The sequence below is a fragment of the Podarcis filfolensis genome (genome assembly GCF_964270895.1).
Source record: "Podarcis filfolensis genome assembly, chromosome: 16".
Lineage (NCBI taxonomy): Eukaryota > Metazoa > Chordata > Lepidosauria > Squamata > Lacertidae > Podarcis > Podarcis filfolensis.
In genome coordinates, this window is record NC_139620.1 from 16379771 (window position 1) to 16399059 (window position 19289).

At 48.4% G+C, this 19289-nt stretch overlaps 1 protein-coding gene across 1 annotated transcript in view; it reads right to left on the minus strand.

The window, feature by feature from the left end:
• Positions 1-19289, minus strand: part of NECTIN4 (nectin cell adhesion molecule 4) — an 85786-nt gene that overhangs the window by 61001 nt on the left and 5496 nt on the right. The gene's annotated exons all lie outside the window — the stretch shown is intronic.

Genomic DNA, 19289 nt, shown 5'->3' on the forward strand with positions numbered 1-19289 from the left:
TGTTCAAGGGTCTGGAAACCAAGCCTTGTGAGGAACGGTTGAGGGAGCTGGGTATCTTTAGCCTGGTGAGGAGAAGGCTAAGAGGAGATATAACAGCCATATTCAGATATCTGAAGGGCTGTCACATGGAAGATGGAACAACCTTGTTTTCTCCTACTCTGGAGTCTAGGACTCGAACCAATGGATTCAAGTTACAAGAAAAGAGATTCCAACTAAATACAGTGGTACCTCGGGTTACATATGCTTCAGGTTACAGACTCCGCTAACCCAGAAATAGTGCTTCAGGTTAAGAACTTTGCTTCAGGATGAGAACAGAAATCATGCTCTGGCGGCACAGCGACAGCAGGAGACCCCATTAGCTAAAGTGGTGCTTCAGGTTAAGAACAGTTTCACGTTAAGAATGGACCTCCGGAACGAATTAAGTACTTAACCAGAGGTACCACTGTACCAGGAAGAACTTTCTTGACAGTTAAGTGCTGTTCGACAGTGGAACACACTTCTACACTAGGTGGTGGACTCTCCTTCCTTGGAGGTTTTTAAGCAGAGGTTGGATGGCCATCTGTCATGCACGATCTAGTTGAGATTCCTGAATTGCAGGGGGTTGGACTAGATGACCCACGGGGTCCCTTCGAACTGTACAATTCTATAATCTACGATTCTACTTTCTATTTGGCAATATTCTCCCCATTTTTCTCTTTGTCAACCACTTTCTGGTTTTGTTGACAACCCAGCGGCGTATAAATTTTATGAAGTAAATAAACAAGAGGCCAAAAGGAAAGTGAGGAAGGCGGAAATCTCCCGACGCTGGAGTCAGGCCCAGCCAACTCTGGGAGATGCTATCGCAAAAAAGCATGACAAGCACGCAGGAGCAGCTCTCCTGGGCACGCAACTCTGAGGTTGGTTGCCTCATGGGAACATTCCAGCCAGGGCAGGGAGACGCTTCCCTTGGGAGGGAGAGAGCGTGTCTCAGCAGAATAACTTAAGAAGAAGGAGAAAACAAGGAGGCTGGAGAGAAAGAGGGAGGGTGGGCAGTGATCCTGCCGACCTGACTCCCCCCCCCCCCCGCCAGCCCACAACTCCCGTGCAAACTCCAGAAAACCTGCAATGGAAACCTCTGCAGGGAAGGTGATATGGAGCCTTTGCAGAGAATATCCTTCTCCCTCCCTGGCCCGAGGGCTCTGGGCGGGTTACGAGCTGCTCTTATCTCTCGCGCTATCCCCTGCGAGGGAGGTCAGGCCAAGTGACGTGTCCCAGGCCACCCAAGGAGGCTTCATAGCATCAGAGAGCTGGAAGGGGCCTTACACTACCTAATTTGTCGGCCATATGGCGGGTAAGAAATAGGAAGAGTGGGAAGGAGAATGAGGGTATGGCCACATCCACAACAAACATTTAAAGAGCTATGTTGATACCGCTTTAAACAGCCATTGCTTCCCACAAAGAATTCTGGGAGCTGTAGTTTGTTTAGGGTGCTGAGAATTGTTATGAGGACCCTGTTTCCCTTCGCAGAGCTACAGTCCTCAGAGTGGTTTAACAAGTCACTGCTTCCACATGGGGAACTCTGGAAACTGTAGCTCTCTGAGGGAAACAGGGTCCTTTTCACAACTCTCAGTACGCTTAATAAACTACAGCTCCCAGAATACTTTGGGGGGAAGCCATGGCAGCTTAAAGTGGCATCACTTTGCGTGTATGGTGCGAAAGTGTCCTATATCTACGCTTCTAGTTTTTTATTTGTTCTATACTGTACCAGGATAATTGTCACATTCACCACCACCGCCCCAAAAATATGCAAATGGTTTGGAGCATGTGCTAAAAAATCATCTGTTAAAAAGAACTCTTCACACACACACACACACACACACACACCTCCCTGCAAAACTTTACATCTCAGCTGGGGTTCAGTTGTGAGAAGGAGTGACTGTCAAACCAGTCTGGCTGCCATAGGAAAGGAAAGGATGTCCCAAGACAGAGAATGAGAGGAGGAGGAGAAAGAGGTACAATGTCTGCTAGAAGGAAGGAAACCAGACTCCTAATAATATGTAGACACGGACTGAAGGTCTTCCAGCCTAGAATGTAGGCAGTGAGTTTTGTGCTTCTAATCTACATACAGCACTTACTGCATTTTAGGTGATTTGTAAATTTGCCACAGGCGTTCCTTCATTTTCAAGGGGTATTGGTGGTAACCTAGTAATATCCCTGTCCCTGAGTTTGCCTTCAGGGGTGGGGTGGGTCTCCATGTTAAAATTGGGTGAAATTTAGTCAGTGGCCTTGTCCGGCCTTCCAGCTTGTTTTGAAATTCCTCCCCCCATCCGTTCCAGTCAGCACTGCCATTTTTCAGCCATGCTGGCTGGGACTGAATGGCAGAATAAGGAAAGAAAAAGAGCCTGCTAGATCGGGTCAATGGCCCATTGAGTCCAGCATCCTGTTTGCAGTGGGCTAAGCAGAGATGCCCATTATGGGAAGCCCCCAAGCAGGATTCGAGCACGAGAGCAACTCTCCCCTCCTGTGGCTTCCCCTTACTGGAGTTCAGAAGCATTACAAGCATAGCTATTGTGGCTAGTAGTCACTGTTAGCCTTTCACTTCATGAATTTATCCAGTTCTCTCTTAAAGTCATCCAACTTGGTGGCCATCGCCCGCCTCCTGTGGCAGTGAGTTCCATAGGTTGCGCAGTGCAAAGATGCCCTTTCGTTTATCCATCCGGCATCTTCCAACATTCACCTTCATGAGGTGTCCATGACTTCTAGTGTTATGAGACGGGGAGAAAAAAGTTTCTCCAGCCACTTTCTCCCTGCTGCACATCATTTCGCCTTCTCTCTAAACTTAAAAAGTCCTATAGACAGAAACAACCAGAATGCACAAGGATGGGGAAATATTTTGCTCCCTCCGCAGGTTTTCCAGAACTCCAGTCTCAGAATGGGGAACAGATGCTGGTCTCTTCTCTAATGCCCATGCCCTTCAATGAGAGCATATGAACATCAAGGCTCCATGCGCAGCCCAGCAGACCTGGATCAACAGCCTCTTCATTCAAAGCTGGCGGCAGCCTTGGAGCAAGAACCAGATTACCAGCAGGCCTCTGAGCATGTGCAGAGCGACTCTTCCATGCACCCCTTTCCCTTACTGTGGAATAAAACCACCCAGTTCTCGGGGAATGCTAAAGGGGTGACTTTCCAGGAAAAACTGAGAACTGGAGCCTCTCCTTTCAGAAACAAAGCGGGACAACGTTCATAGCCCCGGTCCCCACTCTGACTCTGCGCCTTCACCAGAGCTGGAGGGTCTGGCAAAGAGCGACATGTCCCCCTTTGACATTTCATGCCTTGCACAGATGCAACAGGTGACACCGGCATGCTGGAACCTGAAAAGCGCCATTCAGCAGCGCTAAGGCTCCCCTGCAAACACGCCCCCCCAAAAACAGATCCAGCCAGCTGTCCTGCCTTCCCGTTCCTTTTCCTCTTGCCCCTCCAGCCAACTTTAGCCTGTTGGGGCAGGAAGCTGCTCTGATTGCAGTCTAAGGGCACCCACATGCCTTGCTGTGTTATTTATTTACTTATTGGTTTCTTTGTTTTTTTACTTAGGCCACATCCGCACTAACCATTTACAGTGGTACCTCTGGTTACGTACTTAATTCGTTCCAGAGGTCCGTTCTTAACCTGAAACTGTTCTTAACCTGAAGCACCACTTTAGCTAATGGGGCCTCCCGCCGCCACCACACGATTTCTGTTCTCATCCTGAAGCAAAGTTCTTAACCCGAGGTACTATTTCTGGGTTAGCGGAGTCTGTAACCTGAAGCGTATGTAACCTGAAGCGTATGTAACCCGAGGTACCACTGTACTTGAAACAGTCATGGCTTACCCTCAATGAATCATGGGAACTGTAGTTTGTTAAGGGTGTTGAAAGTCCTTAGGAGGAACCCCCCCAAGCTACAATTCCTAGAGTTTCTTGTGGGGAGGGACTCGTTATAAAACCACTCTGGCAACTGTAGCTCTCTGAAGGGAATAAGTCTAGAATGATTTTGAAGACACAGAAAAAAAGAATTTAAATGCCCCATTTCAGCCTCCCCACAACTTGACCTTTTGAACTTGTGGAATGGTCAAATAGCAGCATTCTGATCTGACACAGATGCTAGCTACAGCGAGAGCTTTTCTTGGCCTGGAAACGGAAGATGCTACAGGACTTAAACCTCTTGTAGTGCTGCAAGAAAATGTGGACTTCAGCTAGTGCAGAGAAAATAACTCACTTCTCAGCCTAACCTACCTCACCGGGTTGTTGTTGTTGGGGGAAATAAAAGAGTGCGGGGGGGAGGGGGAGCAAGGAACCACGTAAGCTACCTTGAGTTCAATTCCAGAAAAGATGGGATATAAATGCAGTAAATAAATAAACATGTGGCAGCCTTCAATTCCCCAACTACTTTTCCTCGACATTACCCCTTCATCATTGGCCTCACACTTGAAATCCTATAATATGATTAACCATCACAAATGCATAAGGTTTTTTATACCAGCACTTCCCCAACTCCCCACCCCGCTTGGGTCTTGGCAGACCACTTGATAATTTTTCTGCCTGCTGTAGTGATATTAATGTGTTGTGGTAGACGCTGCGTGGTTTGTAATCGTATTTTTACTACTTTCTTCTTTACTTCTTTGATTTATTATATATTGCATTGCAATTTGAATTCAAATTGTAATGTGATTAAAAATCAACAGGAATGTTTGATGCCATCTCTGCTCTTCAACCACAAGTCCACAGACACGTCATGGACCATCTGAATGAGGTCCACAGACAACAGTTTGGGACCTGCTTTTTACAAAGTAAGGGTTCATCCACACTAACCCGGTGCCCTGCGCTTTTCCCGGTGCCCTGCGCTTTTCTAAGCACAGGTCCGCACTTTAAAGCTCTGTGTCCGATCTCCCCCCCCCCCTTTTTTTTTTTACTCTGCCACTTTCCCCAGGAAAACCCGCTTTTTTAACAGTGAAACAGTAAAAACAGCAATTTGGGTTTTCTGCAGACTGCCATTTACTCCAGTTCAGTGGTAAAGAATGAGTTTTGATAGAGAAAGCACCAGGGCGGGAGGGCGAGCGGGGAGTGCTCGGACACAGAGCACTATTTTAGACTACAGTGGTACTTCTGGTTACAAACTTAATTCGTAACCTGTCCGTTCTTAACCTGAAACAGTTCTTAACCTGAGGTACCACTTTAGCTAATGGGGCCTCCCACTGCCGCCACGCAATTTCTGTTCTCATCCTGAGCTAAAGTTCTTAACCCGAGGTACTACTTCGGGGTTAGCAGAGTCTGTAACCCGAAGTACCGTATTTGTAACCCAAGGTGTTTGTAACCCAAGGTATCACTGTATGCCTCACATGATACCTGTCCCTTGGTCACACTGGTTGGAACTGACTGAGAGCTAAGTAGATCCTCCAGAGCCAGAAGCAGTCTACCTCCGAGTACCAGCCATGGAACTGAAAGACCACTCCGGCCTGTGCTTCCTAGGCATGGGGCAGGCAGAAGTGTGGACAAGCCCTGAAAGATCAATTTCTCACAAATGCAGAAAAACGTATTACGTAGCCCCTGTAACAGTGCCAGTTCCGCAGATCAGAGCAGCCCAATAGACATATGCAAGGCCAAGGCCATCTCATAGATAAACTGGTCCAGAGTTGTTCAGGGCTTTATATACATTGGACATGGCCTGGTAGAAAACCGGCAACCCACGCAGATGTCCACTGCATAGGCACATATCCACAGTGAATGGGCACATATCCCCACAGGGCCTTGCTGGAAGTATGCCAGAGCCTCATCAAAGGGGGCTGGAGCTTCAAAATGCAAACACCCCCTCCCTGCCCACAATGAAATGGAGTCCTTCTTCATGCAGCACATAATTTAGGGCTGCCATACATCTGGATTTTCCCGGACATACACAGAATACTGCAGTCGGAAGCAGTGTCCTGGCGGAAATCAGGAACCCATATTGGCACTGTCATTTTTGCTCGACAGCTTTTCACTTTTTGAAATATGGCAGCCCCAACATAATTAAACTATGGAACTTGTTCCCACAGGAAGCAGTGATGGCCACCAACTCGGACATCTTTAAAAGAGGATTGGACAAATTCATGGAGCAGATGGCTATCGATGGCTACTAGTCATGACGGAGGCTGTGCTCTGACTCACAGTCAGAGGAAGCAATGTTTCTGAACACCAGTTGCTGGAAACCACCAGTGCTTGGGTCCTGCTCGAGGGTTTCCAGCAGGCCCTTGGTTGGCCGCTGTGAGAACAGGATGCTGGACTAGTTGGGCCACTGGCCTGGTATGTTCCTACAGATCCCCTGGCAGCAAGTGCCACCGACTCCTAGGCAAGCCTTGCCACCGCCAGCAGGGCCTCAGGCGTCCAACCTGAAGGAGGAGGGAAGGAGACATCAGGAGCCACCGCCTGTTCCGGCTTCTGCTAGCAGATATTGTGTGTGGTTAGAGAGAGAGAGAGAGAGAGAGAGAGAGAGAGAGAGAGAGAGAGAGAGAGAGAGAGAGAGAGAGGATGTGCCTGGACACATACAATAGGCAGCCAGGGGGAGAGAGAGAGAGAGAGAGCGTGAAGGGAAAAGGGTGGGGACAGAGGAGAAACAAAAGGAGATGCAAAGGTGCCTCCACTCCCCTCTCCCTCCTGGAGAGTCCTGGGCGAAGAAGAGCAGAGGCAGAGAACAAGGCTTGGCTCAGGCGGAGGAGAGGCAGCCGACAGCCAGCCAGCCAGCCAGCGCTGCTGTTTGCATCAGAAGCGCAGAGCTAGTGCTTTCCCCTGGCAGGCATTTTGGGCGAGGGCGAGAATTAGATTAAGGGAGACACGCCAGCAGCTCTGCATCCCAAAGGACACCTCTGCCACTGCTTCCTGACGCTGCCCCTGGCCAAGTCCCACATCCCAAACTATGTCATGGTGAACTTTCTGAAACCACCATCTTGGGGTCCTTTTGATGCAATTTAATATTTGCCTTCTGCTTTTCCAGCAACGGATGTACAAACACTGCAATGTGTGCGTCCTCTCCCAACGTTTTTCTGATGAAAATAGGGACGTCCTATTCCATACTCTCCCAACATTTCTCCAATGAAAATACAGCCGTACCTTGGAAGTCGAACGGAATCCGTTCCGGAAGCCCGTTCGACTTCCAAAACGTTCAGAAACCAAAGCGCGGCTTCTGATTGGCTGCAGGAAGCTCCTGCAGCCAATCGGAAGCTGTGGAAGCCCCGTTGGACGTTCGAGTTCCAAAGAACATTCGCAAATGGAACACTCACTTCCGGGTTTGCGACGTTCAGGAGCCAAAACGTCCGAGTACCAAGGCTTCGGGATCCAAGGTATGACTGTAGAGATATCCTAAGGAAAAGCAGGATATTCTGGGATCAAACTGGATCAGAAACTGGAATAGCTTCTGTAAATCCAGGACTGTCCCTGGAAAACAGGGACACTTGCGAGGGGGGGTCCTGTCACTGTAATATCAAATACAGGCAACCCCTGATTTGTGCAGGAGGTGCATTCCAGATCATCAGACACAATGGCAGAGTACACATAAGCCCAGCCTGCTCTGTTCTGCCCCTGCCCCATTCTGCCCTCTTCCGGGTCCAAAAATGGCATGCACGTTGCACAAGCTTTGAAAGCACGCAAAATGGCCATTCCCTGCACAGTAGCATATAAATAAAGCAAGCAATAACAACAAATCTAGCAAAACAATGACTACAACTCAATGAAGTCATGGCAATTCAAAATATAGGAAAGAGTTGCTAAGCACCAGCCCTTCACGACTGTTTCGGGCTCATGGTGCTATCAGGGCAATTATAAACAATCCCACTTTCAATAAGAAGAAGCTAAGAAGAGCTTGCTGGATCAGGCTAACGGCCCGTTTATTGTCCAGCATCCTGTTCTCACAGTGACCGACCAGATGCCTGTGCGAAGTCCAAGCAGGATTCAAGCACAAGAGCAAATCTCCCCTCCAGAGGTTGTCAGCAGCTGGTATTTAGAAATACTGTACTGCTGCCTTCAGCTGTTGAAACAGAGCATAGCCATCGTGGCTGATAGCTATTCACACCCCTCTCCTCTAAGAATTTGTCTAATCCTCTTTTAAAGCCATCCAAGTTGGTGGCTATCTCTATCTCTATCTCTTCCAAAGTTTAGCTATACATTGCTTGAAGAAATACATTCATTTATCTGTCTTGAATATTCCAACATTTGCTGGATGTCCACAGGTTCTACTGTGACGAGAGAGGGAGGAAAGCTTTTCTCTATCCACTTTCTTCACGCCCATGTGTAATTTTATAAACTTCTATCACGTTGCCTCTTATGTGCCTTTCCTTTAAACTAAAAAGTCCCCAATGCTGCAACCTTCCCTAACAGGAGAGCCGCTCCATCCCATCTATCATTTCGGTTGCCCTTTTCCAAACTTTATCCAACTTTACAATGTCCTTTTTGAGGCGAGGAAACCAGAACTGTACACAGGATTCCAAATACTGTTTGCATCTGCAAGTTTCAAGGTGAATACACTGCTTTGTTTCCAAACTGACTGAAATCTTGCAGCTTTTCATACCACAAATGGTTGGGGGTTTGTTAAGCTTTTGTTGTGCTATTGTTCCAGAGTGCTCCTGCAGATGACAATAATGCAGTAACACTGGGGAAACATCTCAGAACAATATAGTGGAATGATGTGCGGACAATCCAGTATAAATTCACCACTAATGTATTATTCTGTCAATTACATGTTGCAGAAAGTGCCCCCGCCAGTCTGGAGAGGCTCTTACTGCCTTCCCTCCAATCACACTATTTTTTAAAATAAGATTTACAGTAATTGAACACGAAGGATTTTTTATTTTTATTTTTAGCTATTTTAGTCAGCCCCCTTAAGAAGGAACAAGCTCTGCAAATATTGGTTTGTGGCACAATTTCTGCAGCAGAAAATGCAATTTAAGGGGGATCTGCAGCCAGGACCTCCTAGCTGCAAATCAGTAATTGGGCATGGGAGCCACTTGAATAAAAATGATAGTGGGACCAAAACTGACAGAGGAAAGGACTTCTCCACGTGAGTCAGAGCTTTGGAACTCACTGCTACAGGACACGGCAATGCTGAGCCTTCATTAGACTAGAGTTTAGGAACCTTTTTCAGCCCGAGGACCATATTCTCTAGTGGAAAGCTGGGGGGGGGGCATGTGCCAATGGTGACTGGGGCAACATAGATGACTCTTTGCATTGTGGACCACAGTTAAGGACACTGTCCGGCCAGGCAGAATAACTGGAGATGGGTGAGGAAGAGGAGGCGTGGCCTGGCCCAGGAGCCAGCCAGACAGAGAGACTTGAAGGGCTACATTTGACTCCTGGACCTGAGGTCCCCCACCACTGCCGTTAGACAAATTAACGGTGGGGAGGTTTCTTGCAAAGCTCAATAAAAGAATAAAGTGCTATTTTAGAAGCGATCAAAGCGCTGCATGGACATTGCCTTGGAATCCTCACAACAACCCTGTAAGGCAGGCCACAGTCATTAGCCCCCTCACTCCAACCTTGCAAACAGGAAAGGCTGAAGCGGAACAGTTGGCCTGAGGCCACCAAGTATATCCGTTGACAAAGCAGGATCTGAGCACCAATACAGCGCCCGGGCTGGACTGACTCAGCCTCTGCTCCCTTCACGTGCCCGGAAGCCAGGTCATTACTAAAGAAAAGATGATGAGGTAAATAGCACGCAAGCACTTGACCTTTGTGGCTGAGGTGCCTGGCTATGCTCTTGATTTCTATCCTCTGCCAGCTTCAAGGTGGTTGCAGGGTTTGCTTAAAGCGCCCCCACCCCACCGCCCCCAGTGGCTGGATCATTAAGCTCTTCTCCCAAGAACCATCCGAACTATCTGAGCCTCACCGAGCTCATCTTCTCATCCTAACACTCCCAGAGAACTGTCTGCCAGTATGCTTCTTACTATGTTTCTGCTATGTTTTTATAATTATTGTTTTATAATGTGTTTCTAATGTTGTACACTGCACTGAGATCTTTTGATAAAGTGTGCTATATAAATGGAAATTGTTTGTTTATTTACTTATTTCTTGTTGTTGTTGTTACCACCATTATTTATTACTGGGTCAAGCCCACAACAGAGCTGCCTTTTCCAACAGCAGCCAGATGCTTCTGTGAAGACTACAAAACAAGGCCCCACCTACCCACCCTCTCCTATTTAGCTAGCCTGAGCAATGTTTACAACTCTTATAGCCCACCTTCTTTCCCCTGAGGAGCTAAAAGTAGTGTACATAGGTTTGCTCTCCATTTTGTCCCCCACAACAACCCTGTGAGGTAGCTCCGGCTGAGAGTGACAGTGACTAGCCGAAGGTCAACCACCAGTGAGCTTCGTGGCCGAGTGGGGATTCGAACCCTGGTCTCCCAGACCCTAGTCTGACACTCTCCCCGCTACACCACACTAGCTGCTCATACCCCTGTCCAGCAGGAATTTCTCACCTCATCTAAGGGTTGGGAGCTTACCAAGCCTCTCTACCTGGCCCTCAGGACTTGACACCTTTCCTAGTCACGCCTGTTCCTGGCACACCCTCCTTGAATGGTGGAATGTGCCCCTGAATCCTGATAACCCCTTTTCCTCATTCAGATGGAGGACAGAGAGGTGTGAGTATTTATCTACAGAGACAAGCCTACTGTACAACGATACATTTGCATCCTTTGCTCCGCCCCTGTTGTCTCTGGCCATACCCACCAATGGCATGTGGCTCTCAGGAGGCTGCCTAGAAGGGAATACGGCCCAGCAAAACATTCCCCACCCGCTGTCTTAACCCTGTCTAAACATCCTGCTTTCAACAGTGTCCAGACAGATGTTGTATAGAAGCCCCAAGCCGGGTCACAAAACATGGAACCTTCTGCTACTGTTTTTCCTTCGGCAACTGATATTCACAGATAGACTGCCTCTGGACATGAAGGTTCTTTTTTGGGCATAAAGTGCTTCGGCCTCACCTATCCTTTGTGATCTAGTCACGGCTCGCTTGCAGGTTTTCTGAGTACAGCCAACTTTCGTTGGCTTTGGGCCTTACATTTACTGCTGGAGGGCTTGGAAAGGTGTGGAGGAGCAGGGGGGAAATCAAATTTCACGCTGTCCAAAAGGAGTTGAAGGCAGGAAACCCACACAGGCGAGAAAGAGGCATGCTTCGCTTCACTGTTTTTTCCTGCCAGCTGGTTCCGGAAAGCTCATGGGGAATCTTTAAACCAGGCTTCGCCAACCTGGTGCCCATATTGATGTTTTGAACTACAACTCCCATCATGCTGCCTGGGCCTGATGGATGTTGCAGTCTAAAATGGGTGCACTGTCTGCAACTGATGGGAGTCGTGGTGCAAAACATCTGCAGGGCACCCAGATTGGCGGAGCCTGGTTTAATTTGAAATGGACAGCATTTTTACATCCCTAATTAATTTATTTACTACCATCAACATCCGTATTTATGCTCCGAATGGATTTAGCCACCAGGCAGCACTTAAGTATTGATTACAAGTTAACGTAGGGAAGCAGCAATTATAACCAAGCTTCCAGAATTAAGCACTCCAGCGTCACAGTGGAACAGGTGGCCCATGCCTGGGATTTAGAATCCAACACCACCATCAGAAGGGGTGGCAATTTCTCCCCCAACCACCTAACCCCAATGCATTTTTTATTTTTTTATTTTTTGAGGACAGGGTGGCAGTTTGGGGAACTGGGACTGCAAAGCTCTTCCTGGGCACCGTGCCCAGTGCTGAGGAATCACAGGGTTGCCACCCTCTTTAATGAGAACCTGGTCCCCGAGGAACAAGCCCAGAGAACCGGCTGGGCAGGGGAGAGTCACCACCAGCTAGCAGGGCTGGGATGGCGAGCGGGCGGAAATTGCACTCCTGGCTTGCAAAACAACTTTCACTTCACTCAGGGAGCAGCAGGAGGCCCAAGGCACGAAGCCACAGCAGGATGAGCCTGGTGCACGCAAACCCTTTAAACCATCCCCATTTACCCAGGACCCTGTCCCTGACAAATCACTGCTTTTCTTTTCTTTTTTCTTTTGCTCCTTCTGGGGATGCCTTGTGGAACATCTTGCAAGCTTTTGCTCCCATATGAAATTAGGCCGATGGCTACTGCCCTTTGGCCTCAGGTTGCCCACTCATTTTTACAGCGCTAAGTGCTAATCCAAACTTCATTTTGTACTGCATTTCTAGGCACAGATCCAGGCTTTCCTGTTCTGTATCTAAGGATTTTCCCCCTCTCTCATTCTGATGCTTCCCCCCTCCCCGCAAATCCACATTTTACCACTGAACTGGAGCAATATGGCAATTGGGTTTTCCATGGATAATCCACACTTACCCTTCCGCTACTCTTTCCAGGGACGGCCTGCGATTTAAAGCTCCATGTATGAGCGCCCTCCCCACTTTTTTTGTTGCCCTGAGTTTTCCCTGTGAAAACCTGATCACTGAAGCTCAATCAGAGCAAACATCAATCTTTGGAAAAACCAAATAGCTGTTTGCTCCAATCATCTTTAAAGAGCAGGTTTTTGCTGGGAAAACCTGGGGCAAAGCAAAACCACACTTGGATGTTGAGCATTAAAGTGCAGAGCTCTGCCTGGAAAGAGTGGGGCAAAAGATAAGTGTGGATAAGTTGGTACAATGTGGGTTTTCCTAAGAAAATGCCACAACAAGAAAAAAATCCACTTGGACCTGGACCTGGAAAGCGTGGAGCAGTGTGGAAGAGCCCTAAGATTGCATTCGCAAAGCAGCCCCCCTCCCCCAATTTCCCTGGCATTTCCCTGCTAATTTCCACACTGCATCTGAGCTTCCACATGACGTAAAATCCAAAAAACTAAATGGAATATGGTGCATGTTTAGTGCTCATTTATGCATTGTTTCATTCCAGGGGGGAATCATTTGCAGCCCCCTTGACCCAGGAGTAAATCACAGGAGTGAAGTGAGAAAATTTAGGCTGGTATCCTGGCATGCGGTTTTTTTCGTCCTGTTTTCATGGAGGAGCAGAAGCAGGAAAGGATGGGTGTGTAGTGACGTTGCCCAGTGTTTGCTGTTGGTCTGAGCTCAACATGCCAGTATATGGGTGAAAAAGCCAGAGTTCCATAACACAGTAAGTACCGCAGTGGGAAAGGAACATTAGAAAACGGGACAGAAGTAACGGCATTATAATTATAGGAAAACTAATGCAATATTCCCCATGACTGAAAGCACCCTTGAGGCTGCAATCCTATACACACTTGCCTGGGAGTTAGGCCTAGTGAACTCAAGACTTAAGGGAAGGGCTCTGTGGCTTAGTGGTAGAGAACCTGCCTTGCATGCAGAAAGCCCCAGTTCAATCCCCACCAATGGACCTGCCTGTAACTCTGGAGAGAGCCACTGCTGTCCATTGGTGCAGACCAGTGTTTCCCAAACTTGGGGGTCTCCAACTATTTTTTGGACTACAACTCCCATCATCCCTAGCTAGCAGGACCAGTGGTCAGGGATGACAGGAACTGTAGTCCAAAAAACCAGCTTGAGACCCAAGTTGGGGAAACACTGACATAGACAATACTGAGCTAGATGGACCGATGATCTGATTTGTTATAAGGCAGCTTCCTAGGAATCCTATGAAATAGCCACCTGTGTGCAGACACACACAAGTATGCAATGCCTGATCCTCATGCTCGGGGTCTCCGCTTAAGCCCCTCGCTCTTCCCATGTGCACACGGCAAATGGCTCTTCTCCACCTGCTCTACTCTGCATTTGCTCGCTCTTCTCCAGCAGCTTCAAAAGCAGGAGCAGGACACCCAAGGGCGGCACAACGTAACACATCTCAAACATGGGTGGTTCAGTCCTATGCCTCGCCTTACATCCAAAGTGAGCCCCACACTGTATTCAACGGGGTTCACTCCCACGTCAAGCATGCACCGAATTGCACTGCTTTCTGTGGATCTGGTTTCCACAGAAGCGAAGAATGGCAGAGTCCAACCCCTGGCAGCGCATGAATCGCAGTGGAAAAAAAATCCCTGACAGACAAGACATCCAACCTCTCTTTGAAAACCTCCAATGAAGGAGAGTCCACCAGCAGCATCCTATTCTCACAGTAGCCATCGAAGCCCTCGCCTTCATCGATGGAAAGGGTGGCTTGGTGCCGGTCTCTAAACATGTGAATCGCATTTCCACTGAGCTCAAAGTTATTAATCCTGCCAAGATCGGTCTCAGCCAGCATCAGATATCTAACTTCTGTCTGCACACCTACAGGAAGGCACCGAGAGAACCGTATCACTCATACAGTGGTACCTTAGGTTAAGTACTTAATTCGTTCCGGAGGTCCGTTCTTAACCTGAAACTGTTCTTAACCTGAAGCACCACTTTAGCTAATGGGGCCTCCTGCTGCCGCCGAAGCACGGTTTCTGTTCTCATCCTGAAGCAAAGTTCTTAACCTGAAGCACTATTTCTAGGTTAGCAGAGTCTATAACCTGAAGCGTATGTAACCTGAAGTGTATGTAACCTGAGGTACCACTGTATTCCCATAGCAGAGGAGAGGAACTTCAGGCTAAATGTGGCCCTTCAAGCTGCTCTACCTTGCCCTCTGCAGGCCACACACCCCTACCAGCCCTGCTTCACACCTTCCATGAGCGGTCTTGCCTGGCTGGGATTTGTCCTTGAGCTCTGATCAGGCCTCTTGCTTGCCTGCATGGAGGGCAGAGAGGGAGGGAGGGTGGGTGCACGCACGCATGCGCACATGCGCAAAAAAGCCAGCTTGCTGGACAAAGATGAAATCTGCATACATTGCTCCTCCCACTTTTGCACTTGTCCTGTCATATGGCCCCTGGGAGGTTGCCCAGAAAAATGTGGCTCTTAGGCTGCAAATAAAGCCCACCCAACCCCCGTCCTGGCAGGCATCAACATTTTTGAAATGTGTGCCCCACAAGGCAAAAACCTGCCCAGCGACCGACTGGAAAATAGGGATCGTTTGAGCCTCTGCTTCTTGGATCCTGGATGCAAAGAACCACCTGGCCCCACCCACCTATTCCAAAGTCAGAGCAGCTCTTTAAAAAGAAAAAAATCTGGTTGCCCGACAGGTTCCTGCTGCCACCATGGCTGCTCTTGCACAATCAGTCCAGCTGGGACATTTATGGGCTCACTTGCTAACTTTTGTTTTGCAAAAGCTGGACAGCTACCAGGGAAGTGTCCATTAGCCCCCTTTTACAGCTGAAGGAACAGCTGCGGAGAAAGGGAAGAGGCAGTTTACGGCTGCTTTAGGCATAATGCACACCAGAGGTGTTTCGAAGGAAAGCATGGGTGCAAAAAATGTGTCTCTCAAGGATGCTAGGCAGGAGCTGGGCTGGCTTCTGATCCCTGGTGAGCATGGGCCCGGGGAGGGAGCTGGGACTGTTTAGCCTGGAGAGGAGAAGACTGAGAGGTGCTATGAGAGCTCTCTTAAAATATCTGAAGGGCTGCCCTGTGGAAGATGGAACAAGCTTGTTTTCTGCTGATGCTCTAGAGGGGAGGAAGAACTTTCTGACAGCAAGAGACATTCAACAGTGGAATGGACCCTCTCAAAAGGTGGTGGACTCTCCTTCATTTGAGGTTTTTAAGTAGAGGTTGGATGGCAACCTGTCAAGGATTCTTGAGTTGTGATTCCTGTGTTGCAGAGGACTGACTAAAAGACCCTTGGAGATCCCTCCCAGCCCCATAATTCTATTATTCTATGCACCTTGTTGCAGTGTCATGGGACAAACTGCAGTTTAAATGTGTCTCATCCAAGCGCAGTTTCACCACCACCACCTGGAGCCTTAGAAAGTGATTCTTGCTACAATCTCTGTACAATGCATGATTGAGAAATGATACATAGGCTAGAATACTCATTCACATTACTAATGCCCTCCCTTCCGGTTTCTGTTCCACACCAAAAATAGACATTCATTCACATAAATAGCAGGAGGGCTCAAAGACAATGCAACTTCATGCACAATGTTTTGAGCCCAGTTAGTGTACAGTCATTCTCCTGTTTGACGGACTGGTGATTGATTGAGGTTTCATCAATAGGAGGCAATGGCTAGCAAAAGGACTCCTGATAGCTGGGCATCTCTCTGTGTTTCCTGCATGAGATACCCACCAAAGCTTGGAAGAGGTGAAATTAATCCAACTGAGGGCAGGGTGGAAGTGTGTTGTGTGTATGCAGGAGAGAGGAGCAAAACAGCAGGTGCTTTTAAGAATCGAAAGGCAGAGTTTCTAGATGGAACTAGACAAAAACTGACCACCTCACTGAACAACCACGTACTCGCCCCTGGATGCACAGGAATATCTCTCTTGCTCCAAGGTTATGAAGACCAGGGTTCAAATCCCCACTTGGTCATGAAGCTCACTGGGTAAGCCTGGACCTGTTACTGCCTTAGCTGAATGATGGAAGATTTGAGACATGTAAAAGGAAGTGGCTCTTTATGCAGCACGTTAAAACTACAGAACTCACTCCCAAAAGAGGAAGTGACGGCCACCAGCCTAGATGGCTTTAAAAGAGTTTTAGGGAAATTAGCCCCCTTTTCCAGGGAAAGGGCTAAGATCTCAGAGTGAGACTTTCTGCTTGGCCCAAGGGGGTTCTCTCCCAGCTCTGCCCCCCTTTTGCCCACCAGGCCCCCGAGAATCTCAAAAAGGGGGTGCCACATTCCCATCTTACAAGCCCCATCCCTAGCATATCCCTAGACACCACTCCATATCTTATGAGGAACCATTGAAGGAGTTGGATCTGGAGAAGGTAAGGCTGGGAGGTGGTACAAATATCTTCAAATATTGGAAAGGCCGTCCCATGGAAGATGGAGGAAGCATATTCCCTGCTGCTCCAGAGGGTGGGACCCGAACTGATGGATTCAAGTGACCAGCAAGGAGGTGCTGACTAAAAAATAGGAAGAACTTCCTGACAGTAAGAGCTGTTTGACAGTGGAAAGGACTCCGGCAGAAAGTGCCCCCCATTGGAGCTTTTTAAGCAGAGGTTGGGTCAGGGATTCTTTAGCTGCGACTCCTGCATTGCAGGGGGTTGGACTAAATGACCCTTGGGGTGCCTTCCAGCTTGACAATCCTATGATTCTCCCTCCCACAGCCAACCCGCCCCAGTCCCAGGCTCCAGAGCCTGCCTGGCAGCCCCATGGACTCCGTGGACTCGCTCAACCCTGAAGCCTTTCCCAAACTGGTCTCTGTGACTCACAGAGCTGCTTTTGCGGCCTGCGAGTGGTTGTATAAGGCACAAACCCCGAGTCAGCATCTCTTGCAGGGCTGGAGCTCCTTCCGGAGAGAGTAATGAAAAACCAGTCTAGTCACTTCAAAGCTGCTGGAGGAAGGGAATTGGGGGGGGGAGAGAGAGAGAGACAGGCAAAGAGGCAAGTGGAAAAGGCAAAGCTAACCGCCCCCTCCTCTAAATGGCATCCCATGATGCCAAATCTTATCAAATTAGTGAAGCAGAATGGTGCCCAACAGGGTCTCTCAGATTAGGGAGGTTCGCTGTGGTCACTCTGTGGTGAGAGGAGAGCAGCCTGTTCCCTCAGTTTATTTGCCCCTGTGCTCTGGGCAGGCAGAAATCCAACTGGTGAAGCTATCCTCAGCATAGCAAGAAAACACCCTATTGAATTCCCGCTCTTCAGGCTGCACCAAGAGCAACGCAGCAACATCAGGGCTAGCCAATGTTGCCGCACCCTCCAGATGATGGTGGAGACCCCCAGCTCCCATCAGCCCCAAGCAGCAAGGTGAACGGTAATTGATAGTTGCGGTTGAAGTCTGACGACACCTGAGAGTCACTGCATTGGCAACACCCCTACCGTACACGGTCAGAGAACTACAATTCCCAGAGTGGTTTAATAACCAATCCTGCTTCACAGGGAGCCCAGGAAATTGCTATTCTATGAGAGGAATAGGGGTCTCCTAACAACTCTCAGTACCCTTAACAAACCACAACAATTCTTTGTGTGAAGTCATGACTGTTTAAAGTGACATCATTGTGCTTAAAATGCAAACGAGGTCCATTAGTACCTCACGTCTCCAGATCCTGAACAAAATATATTCGGGCACCTAGGCATCCCACGTATAAATAAATCACTGGGGTGAGTTGTTTTCATGGGTAAGTTACTGATGGCTTCCTTGCTTCTTAAGTACATAGTAACTTCCCCTTAGCTTCTTTCAGGGAACTCCGGACTCAGCTAGATTGGTAAAGAAAAAGCGATTCGTATGCATTGTATATGCGATACAGCATTGTGCCACCAGATGTCGCTGTGGAGTCCCGTTTTTCTGTACCTGTTTTCCCTGTTTAAATTTACAACGCATTTAACTGAAATGCTTCTTTGATGTGTCTAGATCCAGCCTCCATCTCCTGAGTCTTCTGTTGCCACTCCACCAAACGCAGCAACTTCTCAGCCTCCACAACACCCAAGCAAGGCAGGAAACAACGTTATTTCAACAATTTACAGAGCAAGCACCCCACAGAGAGAAAGACAGGCAGACGGGGGCTCTTGGCACAGAATAGCCTACCTTCCCATGTGGGAGGCAAGCCAAGTTCAGTTATTGTGAAAGACACGACACAGGAGGAGATGGCATTTTCCCACCAGAAACTGGTTTTCTTTGCAACAAAAAAGTTAAGCTTCCTGCATCCTCAGCCAAATGGACCTCCTCTTCTTTTTTTGGCAACAGGTTTGCTTTTTCTAACTTTCAAATGTCATTAAGAAAATGAAGAAACCAGGAAATCTGTTTTTGGTGTTGCCCTTACGGTTGTCATTTCAAGGGAAGAGCTTGTGAGTGTGTTGACGGCTGCAAGAAATAGAGTGGCCCATCCCTCTCCACACCACTGAAAGGACCAACTCCCCCCCCCCCCAGCACTGCTCCTGTGCTTTTAACAGCAGGCTGATATTGGGGGGGGGCAGCAGCTTCAGTTTTTGACACCCAATTGGTTTCTACTCCAGGAGAGGGAAAAACATCACTTGCTGAATTTCCTTGGGTCAGGTTACCGCAAGAGCACCAAACAGGCAACACATCTCCAGACTGCAAGCCCTCTTTTTGTTTCACCCTCCAGGAAGAGGAGGGAAGAGAGGGATTCCATCCCAGCTTGTCTTTTCAGATGGGGTCAAGAACCTGGGATGCCGAAGCACCTCACTTCCCAGGAGATCAGGGTTGGAAGGCACCCAAAGGGTCATCCAGTCCAACCCCCCACAATGCAGATGTGTAGAACTATCACAGGCCAGTTCGTTCTGCAAAAGGTACTGACAACCGTCCATCTTTCCTCAAAAATCCTGATACATACATCCCCAGGCATCTCATTTTCCAGCTCATCTCCCCTTAAGAATCTGCCTT